Source organism: Megalobrama amblycephala, linkage group LG12 (assembly GCF_018812025.1).
Source record: "Megalobrama amblycephala isolate DHTTF-2021 linkage group LG12, ASM1881202v1, whole genome shotgun sequence".
Taxonomy (NCBI): Eukaryota; Metazoa; Chordata; class Actinopteri; order Cypriniformes; family Xenocyprididae; genus Megalobrama; species Megalobrama amblycephala.
This window is the reverse complement of record NC_063055.1, coordinates 38,279,162-38,293,137: the sequence shown is the minus strand read 5'-3', so window position 1 is coordinate 38,293,137 and position 13,976 is coordinate 38,279,162. Positions and strand designations below refer to the sequence as shown.

Sequence of the window (13,976 nt, the reverse complement as noted above, 5' to 3'; positions counted from 1 at the left end):
CTATGTGGCTATTGGATTCCGCTAATATATTTTTATATTGTGGTGTTGTCTTTTATGGAGACAACACGCTCCGTTCAGTGTGAGTATGTTTATGAATCATACAGAGCACTGGACTTTGATATGAGTGTTTTGCTAATGCATCTTATCATTTGATTAGAGACGTGACACAACAGTCATCCTGCCGCAAAGACAAAACAATCTTAATGTCTCGACAGATCTTCATTCGTGCTGACTGTCATTCTCTGGCTAGCTCTGACCTGCCTGGTGAACTCAAGGGCTGTTTAATGCAAGACTTCATCCAAAAATTGAGAAGTCTGTCATTTCCTCTCCAAACCTGTATGACTTTTGAGTATTTTGTGTGAATAAATGATGACAGAATTATCATTTTTTGGTAAACTATCCCTTTAAATAATGGTTGATACTATAGTTTATCATTTTTAAGCAAGTAAAAGGCTTTTTAGCGTAATTGTCAAGTCAAGTCAAGTCACCTTTATTTATATAGCGCTTTTTACAATGCAGATTGTGTCAAAGCAGCTTTACAGTGATAACTGGTATATTATTTTGGCTGCACAACAGCTCTTAAAGAAAATGGTGTCAATGTAGCAGATCAAAGCACTGTTGAATATCAAATATCAAATGTCAAGTGTCCCCAACTAAGCAAGCCAAAATTGTAAAAACTTCCACCTTCATGTCATGGTTCATGTGTCATTTTGCTATGAATTTTTATTGTTAGTAATATTTCAAGATGAAAACTTACTGGACTGAAGCAACTACTTTTTTTAGAAAAATCAAATATAATCATCAGGCTTTTGATGAAGGTTTATTTGTTTATCTCTTTTATTGTATTGCATTGCATGATATGTTTTAAAGCAACAGAGCTTTGATAATAAAGCTAATCATTTAAAATATCATCTTATAAGACATTATTGGCAGATATAGAGTGATGACTGATATTTATCTACATTTTATGTAAGTAGTCTGTTATAAAGATCTAATTTATTTACATTAAAAGCTATTATAATTTCATCTCACTTTTTGTCCAAATATCAGCATCTGCACCAAATTGCATATTTTTGCTTGTTTGGAATAAAATTGAGCTGTTTTTTCCTCCATATTCTCACTATGTCATGCTATATGCGCCATAAAAGCCTGAATTATCAAATATGATACTCAACAAAAAGCGCAGTTGTGGCGAGAGCAAGAGTTTTTCAGCTCTGACCTCTCTGACCATGTCCTGTGTGGGTTATCATAGGCTGATTCTTGGTTGTCAGCATTTGCATCAGTGGTCGGGGGTGCAGGGCATGTAAATCGTTTCTCAAGGCCAATCGACAAGCTACGGCCAAACGACATCCCTCTTCCGCGTCTCCCTCCCCCTCCTCCTCTGTTTTGCAGATGAGCCCCTCTCATATCTGGCCTTCACAGCTACACCCCCCTCAAGGCTGAGGATGTGCGGCCCACTTTTTAGCTCCCACTTCCAGCTCCTATGCAACACAGAAATAATGTATCACTGCCAAGTGTGTGTGATGGTGCACATGCAATCATAATGGTGTAGAGTGTAAACTGTGTGGAAGGGAGTGAATTTAATTGAGTGTTTTTATCTTTCCTCTTATGTTTCTGCTCAAGGTCACACTATGCCAAACAGGGAAGGCTCTATTACCTGGTCATTTGCAATATATTCACCGTTCATTGCTGAATATTGTGTCGTCAGCTTCAGCCAACATAAAATGATGGGCGTGAAAGCCAAGTGCTCTCTGAGGCAGACGAAACGGTCTTGAAGCAGAGTTTGGAAAGGGTTTGTCGGTTCAGCTCGTGGTGGGAGCTGCAGGTCACAGGGCTCTCAGTCACAGCTGGTCCTCCGCTGGTCCTTATCTGTCATAACACAAAATTATAAAAATACATGGACTTTGATGTGAGTATCTGCATGATTTCAGAGCTCCAGTGCTAAGGCTTCAGATCAAGTCTTTTAAATTAAAAACATATTTGGAAGATGATGAAAAGGAGATTTTTAAAAAAAAAAATATTCTTAGTCGTGTATTATTTAGGGGCCAAGCGGCGAAGGTTCATGGACTCCTATTGTATCCGTTAGTGTTCCTCTTCTTCTTAATCCACTCTTGAATCTATGGCAGAACCGTATGGTAAAAAGTTGTAAAATTTGGCACACAAATAGTGGAGAGTATGAACATTAGCCACAGCAATTTTGTTTATGGTAATAACTTTTGAACCTTAAGGGTTGTGGCTGCACCCGATGACGTCATTTTCTGTCATGAAAATGTTTCCACTGTTTTGAATTTTCTGAATAAACTACTTTTTCAAAGGCCTCCTGGGCTGCGTTCCCCAAAAGCATTGTAAGCCTAAGTAGATTGTAGAACCATTGCCATCAAAGGTCTCTACAATCAACTTATCTCCGGATGCTTTTGGGAAACACAGCCCCGGTCTGTTACTTCGATTTTCATGAAAAAGTAATCAGATCATCCTCAGACCATGTTGACAGAAACAAACAAAACAAAACATGGAATTCAAGCTGATTCGTCAAACTGTTCTCTAATAATGCGTGAACGAATTTGACTAAGAGCATGTCAAAACAGACAAGATGCAGACTTTAGCGCAGGGGTCGGCAATTTAGTTGAAAAAAAAAAAACTTCGCCACTAGATGGCAGGCCAGAACATAGTCAAAGGATAATTTAAGAAATTAATTGACGAATGCAACTAGAATTGCCTGTGATGGACTGTAACATTGTCTTTTGTAACTGGTATTGAGCTGTTACTCTGTCTTAAATCCTGTACAGTCATTAATAAAAAGCCACATTTGTGTGGCGGTGTCCGGGTTTTACACTGGATAAATTAATAAAGTAGAGTAGTGACACGTAACCTGGCAAGTATCTTCATTCACCAACTTGCAACACAGTCCGCCTTGCTAAAACACACATATGTGGGAGATGCAGAATGGTAAAAATAACTTGAATAAGCCCATTAATGGCATGTTTGAGTCATGCTCTCAACAAAATATGTTTATTTCCATATTGTGAATAATAAATGTGTAACATTTTAATTTGCTTGTTACACAATGGACTTTATTATTTGACGTAGCCTACTAAAAGCTTTTACACACAGAATTATTCCTTGGCATCCTCATGCACTAAACTGCATTTTTTTAATTGTTTGCATGCTGGAGGTACGCTATTATGTCGTGTGCAGAGTGATGTTAACATTTAAGCTAGCTGGTGAGAGAACATGGCACTATCAAAGAGTCTAAAAAGGAAAGTTGTCAGCGAAAATAGGGCATACAAAGAAGAATGGAAAGACAACTATGCAACGCGATGCTACAAAAGATAATAGAACCCATTATAATGACATTGTCTACACTGGATGTGGCACGGCACAACACATTCCCGACAGTAAACGGATTCCCCATTCTATTTCTGACATAGTCCAAGTGCTTTGCAACGGTCGGTTTGTCGCGTTCAGTGTAGGCAGCTTTTAGCTGTTGTGGCACAGCGCGTCTGGTGTAGACACGTTGATAATATTAGACGGCACCACGAGACGAAGATCTATTTCAGAACCAGATGCTATTAAAATAATCTGGCTGCGGGCGTGGGCCAGATATTATTGCTGGCGGGCCAGTTTTTGCCCACGGGCCACCTATTGCCAACCACTGCTTTAGGGTATTCTGGTGTGATTTATGACAACTATGACCTGGGTACCTGCACAGTTTCGGCACAGTGCCACCTAGTGGTCAGGAGATATGTTTTTTTTTAGTTTTTTGCGTCTAGATATTTTTGCTTATAACTTCTGAACTCTTTGGCCAATAACCACAAAATTCTTTAGATTTGATGCACCATGCCGAGTCGAACAATACCCAATTTTCCCATGTCAGCCATTTTTTGGTTTTGACCATTTTGAATTTTGTTGTAAAATGCTATATTTTACAAACACATTAGCGTATCGCTATGAAACTTGGTAGGTGTCATCAACACATTGGCTACATCCGAAAACCTAGGCAACTGACCTTATCAGGCAATGACTTTAAGGCAGCGTTTGTGCATGAAGGCACCTCACAAAACTGATTTCAGACAGACTTCTGAGGCAGCGTAACAGTTTAATGATCTTTGGTGAGAGCTAAACAAATATTTAATTACTACAGTAGTAATGTCTTGCTAGAAATGGCATCAAAAGTAGAAAATGTTGGTCGAAATGTACATTTACACACAAACTGACCAGCAAACACAACTTTCGGACGCCATCTTTATTTTTTTTTAGCTCAACTGTCGCAGAATGGAAGCACAGGATTGTGGGATATCAATGGCAACGAAGGATACATCTATGCTGCCCTCAGAAATCCATCAGATGAAGGTATCTCAGGAAACAGGAAGTGAAGCAAACATTGGATTCAGATGTGCCTTGATGCCTTCCTACCTTGAAATGTGTCCTCCAAAGGCAGCATTTTCCAGTTTTCGAACAATTGAACTCAATTGAAGTTGATTTGCCAAACCGTTCTCGAATAAGATGCAAACAAATTCAATGAAGAGCACGCCAAAATGGACACGAGGCTATATCTCCGCAATGCTTTAGCACAGAATACATTCCTGGAGCCTCCCCAGCACTGCACATTTTGCATGTCTCCTTTGTCCGACACACCCATTTCAGGTCTTGGAGTCTCAACTAATGAGCTGATGATCTGAATCAGGTGTGTTCGATTAAGGAGACATGGAAAACATGCCGTGTTGGGGAGGCTCCAGGAATGTGTTTGGGAACCCCTGCTTTAGCATATTCTGACCAAACTTGGTGTGTGTTATGACAACCATGACCTGAGGGTACCTGTAAAGTTTCGGCGCAGTGCCACCTTTTACTTATAACTTCTGAGCAATTTGACCAAAAATCACAAGGCTGTTTTTGTTTTTTGTTTTTTAGATTTGGTGCAGCATGCCTATTGTAATGAAACTGGTCCCAATAGATTCCTTGGGTAATGCCAAGAACATAGATATAAATTTTTCCATAGTCATCCAAACTTCCTGTCCACCATTTTGATTTCTTTAAGAACTTTTTTGAACTCCTCCTAGACTGTTGGTCCGATTTTCACCAAATTTGAGTCAGATCATCTTCAGACCATGCTGGCAAAAAAGTTATGGTCGTGTGGATAGACGAAACCCTTTTTGTTGTACCACATCAACAAATTTGATGGCATAATGCCAAACTGCATCTGACAACAAAATATCAAGACAAAGAAAACAAAGAAAAACAGAACAAATCCATTTTTAAGCAAAATATTTCACAAAAAAACTTTTTTAAAGACCTGTAAAACATGTGATACAGTGCACCTGTGGTTACTCTACTAGCACACCTGTGTGAACTGACTTCATACATGTATAAGACTTCATTTTTGTATAAGAATTAATAATGCATGTCAGGTAAAGGATTTTTATGTCATTTATGCAATGTGAGGAGCGAGAATGATGCATGATGGGTGTTAGTGGAATGTTTGCGTACAAGGTTGCATCTGACGAAATGCGTGTCAGCCTGATGAAGAGTGATGGAGAACGTGTGTGTGTGTGTGTGTGTGTACGTGAGTGTTTGTTTGCTGGTGTGGGTGAGTGTATGTGTGTTTGTTGGTGTGTGTGTGTGTGTGTGAGTGTGTGTGTGCGCTCATCTGGTGGATTCAGGTCAGGAATGGTGTGGCTGGCTGCTATCTGTTAGGCAGTTTGGCGTGTGTCAGGGTCGAGGGGTAAGGACATGCGTGCGTGCGGGTTCGGTTCAAGCGAGCTTGTGTGTGAACAGTGTGTGTGGCGCATCAGATGGCAGGCGTTCGGCGTGTGTCAGGGTTGAAGGGAAGTAGATGAGAGGGGAGAAAAAAGAAAGAGATATAGAGGAGGAGAGGACCACACCTGTAGTCAGCGCACTCCAGGAGCGTGCCTGTGAGGACATGAACACACAACACACGTCTGAGAGAGGCCTGAGGCCAGAAAAACTGTTCATCACTGTAGGCCACAAAGGCAAAAGGAAATGAGTTGGATTATGCTGTAAATTGTTTATTTGAAGTTGCTATGTTGGTTTTAAACATTTTAAAAACGTCCTCTGAAGCATTAGTAATAATAATAATGATTATATATATATATGTGTGTATATATATATATATATATATATATATATATATATATACAGGTGCTGGTCATATAATTAGAATATCATCAAAAAGTTGATTTATTTCACTAATTCCATTCAAAAAGTGAAACTTGTATATTATATTCATTCATTACACACAGACTGATATATTTCAAATGTTTATTTCTTTTAATTTTGATGATTATAACTGACAACTAAGGAAAATCCCAAATTCAGTATCTCAGAAAATTATAATATTACTTATGACCAATACAAAGAAAGGATTTTTAGAAATCTTGGCCAACTGAAAAGTGTGAACATGAAAAGTATGAGCATGTACAGCACTCAATACTTAGTTGGGGCTCCTTTTGCCTGAATTACTGCAGCAATGCGGCGTGGCATGGAGTCGATCAGTCTGTGGCACTGCTCAGGTGTTATGAGAGCCCAGGTTGCTCTGATAGTGGCCTTCAGCTCTTCTGCATTGTTGGGTCTGGCATATCGCATCTTCCTCTTCACAATACCCCATAGATTTTCTATGGGGTTAAGGTCAGGCGAGTTTGCTGGCCAATTAAGAACAGGGATACCATGGTCCTTAAACCAGGTACTGGTAGCTTTGGCACTGTGTGCAGGTGCCAAGTCCTGTTGGAAAACGAAATCTGCATCTCCATAAAGTTCGTCAGCAGCAGGAAGCATGAAGTGCTCTAAAACTTCCTGGTATACGGCTGCGTTGACCTTGGACCTCAGAAAACACAGTGGACCAACACCAGCAGATGACATGGCACCCCAAACCATCACTAACTGTGGAAACTTTACACTGGATCTCAAGCAACGTGGATTGTGTGCCTCTCCTGTCTTCCTCCAGACTCTGGGACCCTGATTTCCAAAGGAAATGCAAAATTTACTTTCATCAGAGAACATAATTTTGGACCACTCAGCAGCAGTCCAGTCCTTTTTGTCTTTAGCCCAGGCGAGACGCTTCTGACGCTGTCTGTTGTTCAAGAGTGGCTTGACACAATAATGCGACAGCTGAAACCCATGTCTTGCATATGTCTGTACGTAGTGGTTCTTGAAGCACTGACTCCAGCTGCAGTACACTCTTTGTGAATCTCCCCCACATTTTTGAATGGGTTTTGTTTCACAATTTTTATTTTTATTAAATACTTATATTCATTTATAAAGACATTTATAATGTAACAAAATATTTCCATTTTAAATAAATGCTCAACCTTATATTCATTAAAGAATCCTGAAAAAAAAAAATCTAATTTTCCACGAAAATATTAAGCAGCACAACTGTTTTCAACATATAAATAAGACAAAGAAGAAGTAGAAATGTTTCTTGAGCATCAAATCATCATATTAGAATGATTTCTGAAGGATCATGTGACACTGAAGACTGGAGTAATGATGCTGAAAATTCAGCTTTCACATCATGGCCATATTCCTGGATGACAATGTCAAAAGGTGCAGAGTGCAAGAGGTGAGCACTCTGTAAAGTCTCCTCCAGCACACCCCAAAGACTTTCAATGAATTTAAGGTCTGGACTCAGAGGTGCCAATTCATGTGTGAAAATGATTCTTCATGCTCCCTCCCAACCATTCTTTCACACTTTGAGCCTGATGAATCTTTACATTGTCATCCTGGAATATGGCCTTGATACATCTTCCTACATGGTTGTTTAACAAATGAAAAGCTACACACTCCATCTGTTAGGGTTAGAAGAACTGCTGCCAAACATACAATATGCTAGAAACATAATAATCACAGCAATGATGATCCAATCCATGCCCAGAAACAACCCACACAGTGCAGCAAACAAACAAACAAACAAACAAACAAAAAGCTGTTGTTATTGTTTGCTATTTTGCTTGGCATCTTTTGGGTGTAGGCTAACATGAATGTATTTTTGGTTTGTGGAGAGTTGTGTAATACAAATAAACAACAAATACAAAAACACATTTTGGAACTGAACAGAAATTATACAGAAGCAGCATTTTAAACTTGACTACTTAACACAATCACCAACGTTAAGAAAGATGTTTTTTGTCTGACTGCACTATATTGGCCATGACTGTATTTTCTAAACGGTTCCTCTTATGTGCCATATTGGGTCACTCATTGAGATGAATGAGAAGGAAAATAGAGAGTGAATTTGTGTGCTTGCGTGTGTTACTGTACCTACATGCTCGTTGCGGCCTTGACAACGTGGGGGATGAGGAGGCTTTTCTGGCAGTGGATCTTAACAGCTGCTAGAGTCCAGATATCGCATGGGTAGAGACCACTGTCCGCAGAGGGCCATGGGGGGAACGCTTTTTGCTCAAAATTTAGATTCATCTATTTAAAATACTATTTATTTCCGAAGGTTGACAAGCGTGGACCTTTAAGCTCCTTTTGAGGAAAAAAAATTCCCATATGCAGAATTTGCATTTCTACGGTGTAATGTCATGTCATGTCTTGTTTTGGTTTTGTTTTATGTTCACGGTTTATGGTTTGTTTTTGTAGTCATGCTTTGTTTCATTGCTTTGTTTGTTTTCCTCGTTTGCCATGTTTTGTGTCATGTGATTTCCATTGCCCTCATGTGTTCATGTCATGTGCTTCCCCTGTCTCATGTGTCATGTTCTGATTGGTTGTCATTGTCATATGATCTCAGTTCTGTCTTGCCATTGGTCCTCTGTCTTGTTTGTTCACAGGTGTTCCTTGTTTTGTCATTAGTCTCCCTGTATAAATAGCCCTCATGTTCCATTGTACTCTTGTCTAGCTTTGTTTTATGTAACCCTGTTTGGTGAGTGTATGTTTCTGTTGTCAAGTCAAGTCAAGTCAAGTCAAGTCATGTCTTTGTTTTTGTTTCATGTTTCTATTTTATATTTCGGAGCACGTTAATAAAACTGCACATGGGTTCAACACTACACACGCCTCCAGTGGACTTCACCCTCCGTTACAGACGGATTCTAAGATTAGGGCCAAGCAATAATAAAAAATAAAACCATCTCGAAATTAAAGTCATCATAATGTGAGATTAAACTCGTTAAATTTCGAGAAAAAAAATCAAAATAAAATGTTGAGAATAAACATTAAATTTCGAGAATAAAGTTGTTTTGTTTCGAGAAAAAACTTGTTAAATTTCAAGAAAAAAAAATCTAAATAAAATGTTGAGAATGATCTCATTAAATTTTGAGAATAAAGTTGTTTTGTTTCGAGAAAAATCTCATTAAATTTTGAGAAAAAAAATCTAAATGTCAAGAATAAAAGTTACATTTTGAGAATAAAGTCATTTTGTTTCAAGATTAAACTCATTAAATTTCGAGAAAAAAAAATCAAAATATTAAGAATAAACGTTATATTTTGAGAATAAAGTCATTTTCGAGATTAAACATTAAATTTCAAGAAAAAAATAAAAAAAATGTTGAGAATAAACATTAAATTTTGAGAATAAAGTCGTTGCGTTTCAAGAAAAATATGCATTCAATTTCGAGAAAAAAGTACATACGGAAGAGGATTAGGGCCAAGTAATAAAAAAAAAACATATTAATGTAAGATTAAACTCGTTAGATTTCAAGAAGAAAAGTTGAAATAAGATGCTGAGAAAAAATCAATACATTTTGAGAATAAAGTTGTGTTTAGACTTTTTTTCACCTACTGTGACACACACACACACACACACACACACCCATATATATATATATATAAATGTGTGTGTGTGTGTGTGTGTGTGTATGTACCTATTGTGAGTGTAACGGCTTCTCAAACAAGAACAAATGTAGGGCGGGCCTACATGATTTTGTCCGTGGGAAATTGATTGGATGGTTGTGGTTTGCTACTGGTGGATCTCATTGTGAGTGACAGGTTGCCCCGCCCTCATCATCAGAGAGGAGAAGAGATGTTGCTGCATTAGGGAGTGGAAGTTATTCTGATTAAAGATTATGATATGTATGAATTAAAAAAAAAAATAATGATGATGTGCGCGGATAAATCATTTATAATAAACACTGTAATATTCCATTAAAATACGAATTTTGATTTACATGGTGACTGAAATGGTCATTCGTGTAAAATGAAAATGAGTGTACAGAATATGATCAAGCAGGTCCCGGTACAGTATATGACGGCGACTGTTTCTATATTGAGACATAATCAGTGTGCCTTGTTGAAATGAACATCCTGTCATGACAGAATGCCCCACTACTTCGGTAAATATATTTATACCGTATGTGTCCAAGGCTGCCTATGGAATTGTCCTTGTGACTGTCAAAACGTGCACTCGGCATTGTTGTTTATGGACAAAGTAAATCTTTCGAACAGGCACCAACGGGAAAAGAGCACGTTGTAGTTTTAGAAACGCTTCAAGGGCAAGAATATCTCGAGCCCTTTCCAGAACATCTCAGCTTGTTGTAAACTATTGTTGAGGATATTTTCGTGTTTTTACCCCTGCAAAGGACAATGGGTGACGTGTGTCGCATTTAAAAATGGAGTCGTGAAAGTAAGGACGTTTGAAACAAATGCGCAAACTCTAATATTTGTGTAGCCTATATTCCAGTTTGGATGTAGACCACAAATTTCATTCATTGTCTATTGTTTAATGTTTTTTGAGAGGCACAGCACAGCCTCTAAACGGTTAAAAATCTGTGACTTGGCCTAAGTGCATAATTGCATCGACTTTATAAAAAATGGTTTCTTCTTCCTATAGGCTGGTCAAAACGCTAAGCTTCCATTAAACATGAAGCGCATTCACGTGCCATCCTTCTGCTAAAACCAGAGTCCAGGAATGAACGGCAGGGGGTTTGTGGGATGATAAATATACAGAAGCAATATTAACATTAAGCATTTTATTTTAGGGGTATCAGGGTTGGACGAGAGTCTGGGTCTCTTGGAAAAATCCCTGTGTTAGAATAAATAAATGCCCCAAATGGTATATTTGCACTCTAAAAAATGCTGGGTTAAATATAGACAAACCCAGGGATTGGGTTGTTTTCACCCAGCCATTTTTTTCAACCAATTTTGGATTAATTTTTTTAGCCAGCAATATAGTAATATAGTAAAAGTTTTTGCTCACCCCCAAATAGGGGCAAATTTGTGGAGTATTTTAAGCTGAAACTTGACCAGACCAGAGACTTATATTACATCTTGTGCATAGTAGGTGCCCTTTAACCCAACCTGCTGGGTTTGTCCATATTTAACCCAACTTGGGTTGTTTTTAACCCAGCATTTTTTAGAGTGTGGAAGCTCAAGCCACATTTAAAAAAATTATGAATGTATATTTTGTTAAATATAATTCAGTGCAGCAAAATGTATCAGTGAACCAACTGGTGTTTATTTTATACAATAGAAATATAACAAGCAGACTTTTGTTAAGATTTCAAATGCTAAAACACTCTAAAAATGCTGGGTTAAAAACAACCCAAGTTGTGTTGAAAATGGACAAACCCAGTGATTGGGTTGTTTTAACCCAGCAGTTGGGTTAAATGTTTGCTCAACCTGCTGGGTAGTTTTATTTAACTCAACTGTTGTTTTAAAATTACTGTATTGCTTGCTGAAAATGAACCCAAAGTAAATGAACATTTAATATGTTTAATAAATGTTCACCTTCTGATTATTATTGTTGCCTCTAGTAATTATGTGTCTGATTTTTAATTTCCAACATATTTTGGGTTCATTTTAAACCGGACATATAGTCATTTTTAAACAGTAGTTGAGTTAAATAAAACTAGCAGGTTGAGCAGCATTTAAAACAATCGCTGGGTTTGTCCATTTTCAACCCAACATTTTTCAGAATGAATATTTAGGCTACTGTTTAAAATGAAGACCGAAAGTATATTGTGACACTTTAAGTGGATCTTGTTAGTAAATGTGATGAACTGCATGAACTTGAAGAGAACTGACATCTAATAAAATCAGCATCAGTTGTTTAATAAACGTCCTTGGGAAAAAAAATGGCCCAGAAAAGTGAAGTGTGTTCTAGATAAAGAGCTATATAACATTTAGCGGATGCAATTTGATCTGATATTTTTATATGCAATGGCATATAGGCTATAGATAGCTGCATTTTGCGTCATAGCTGTGTATTTTAGCTTGCTGGACTTCTATTGACCATCCAGCATCCAGAACCAGCCTGTCCGTTTTTATGCTCTATAGATGGAAGTATTATAGGATATAGCAGCCATGCCTTCCTTTCTTCTCTTAACAGATCTACTGCTCGCCACATCAGCATTTCTTTCCGCGCAAAACTCGAGATGTGTGTCCTCATCCTCAGCGTACTCTTTCACTGTCAGACTCTGGTGTTTCAGTAGAGGACGGAGGAATGCTCGCCAAGCAAAAAATAGGCTCGCTGGAGTCAAAGCATCGCGGTGATGTCTTTACTGTGCGCTTCATATCAGGGACGGAGCAGTGCAGCCACAGCAGCCGGCATAACACCGCTAACCTTGACAGCCTGACTGATACACTATCGGCTCTCACTGCGACAGACAGCGCGTTTAATCCAACACTTCACTATACAGCTAACATAATGAGGGCCTTCTGAGATCTTATTCAGCTGTTCCTTGATTTTAAACAAATCAAATGCACTTCATTCTATAGCTAATGAATAACCACGTTTACGATGTCTACTTTTGTGGGTATACGATACACCAACACCCGATTGCTTCAGAGCAATTCATTTTGTCCACTAAAACGGAATGTGGAGAAATATTTTACAAACATTATTTAAAATGCACGTGACACGTTCCTAGAAATGTCATATTTGCATTCATCACGCATTTTTGAAACACATTTATGCAAACATAAAGTGGTGTAACCACTAAGTAACAAGTGCTAAAATATTTTCCTTTCATTTTCATACAATAATCATTTTCAAAGACGTTCTGAGTTTTTAGTCATATGAAGTTTTTTTTTAATGTTTCATCAATTTCACCTGAACAAAACGTGCTCTAAAAAAATGTTGCGTTAAAAACAACCCAAGTTGGGTTGAAAATGGACAAACCCAGCAGTTTGGTTAAATGTTTGCCGAACCTGCTGGGCAGTTTTAAATCAACTATTGTTTAAAAATGTCTGTATGGCTGGATTAAAATGAACCCAAAATATGTTGGAAATTAAAAATCAGACACATAATTACTAGAGGCAACAATTATAATCAAAAGGTGAACATTTATTAATATGCATTAAGTGTATTGTTTAATGTTCATTAAACATTAATAAATGTTCATTTATTAAAAATATTAATAAATGTTAATTTCCATTTTAAGCAATACAGTAATTTTTAAACAATAGTTGAGTTAAATAAAACTACCCAGCAGGTTGAGCAAACATTTAACCCAACCGCTGAGTTCCTCTATTTTCAACCCAACTTGGGTTGTTTTTCTTCATCATAAAAAATGTAGCCTATTCAAACCTGTCTGAGTCATAGTCAATGTATTTTTGTTAATATATCCGGACTGAATTTTTTTTTTTTTTTTTTTTTTTTTAAATGTGTTTTTCTTCATAACTTCATCAAATCCAGACTCTGACTATTTGTTTTTGTGTATTTCTGAGAGAACAGGATAACTTTGTTTTAAGTCTTGGTGTCTCTTAAAGAGGTCAACCTTGGCTCATGTCATATGAAATGTTTTGGCCAAACATAATTATATCAGATAATAATTAGCCTATATAATTCGATAATAATAAACTACAATAATTTTAAAACAATTGAATACTACAACAAAAACAGCTACAGCAGAACAACATTTAAACAACAATTTGTTCTTGCATTATATTATCTGTTAATGTAGCAATGATCAATGGTGTAAATGGCCAAACTTTTTCCCCCTCTGGACTGATAATAAAATGCTGCGGCTGTAAAGACTGGCGCGCATCATCTTCACGAGAGCTGTCACATGAGCGCGCTATCCAAT

At 37.6% G+C, this 13,976-nt stretch overlaps 1 long non-coding RNA gene across 3 annotated transcripts; it reads right to left on the bottom strand.

The window, feature by feature from the left end:
• Window positions 1-933: 933 nt before the first annotated feature.
• On the bottom strand, window positions 934-8,889 carry LOC125280366. Of its 3 annotated transcripts, none has more exons than XR_007187587.1 (3): window positions 8,279-8,889; window positions 1,658-1,869; window positions 934-1,481 (listed from the first exon to the last, which is right to left on the bottom strand). It is a non-coding gene; the product is annotated as an uncharacterized LOC125280366 (long non-coding RNA). The 3 variants fall into 3 exon arrangements; XR_007187588.1 differs by lacking the exon at window positions 8,279-8,889 and adding an exon at window positions 4,414-4,592; XR_007187586.1 differs by lacking the exon at window positions 8,279-8,889 and adding an exon at window positions 4,414-4,592 and having other exon boundaries at window positions 1,681-1,869.
• Between the last annotated feature and the right edge of the window lie 5,087 nt (window positions 8,890-13,976).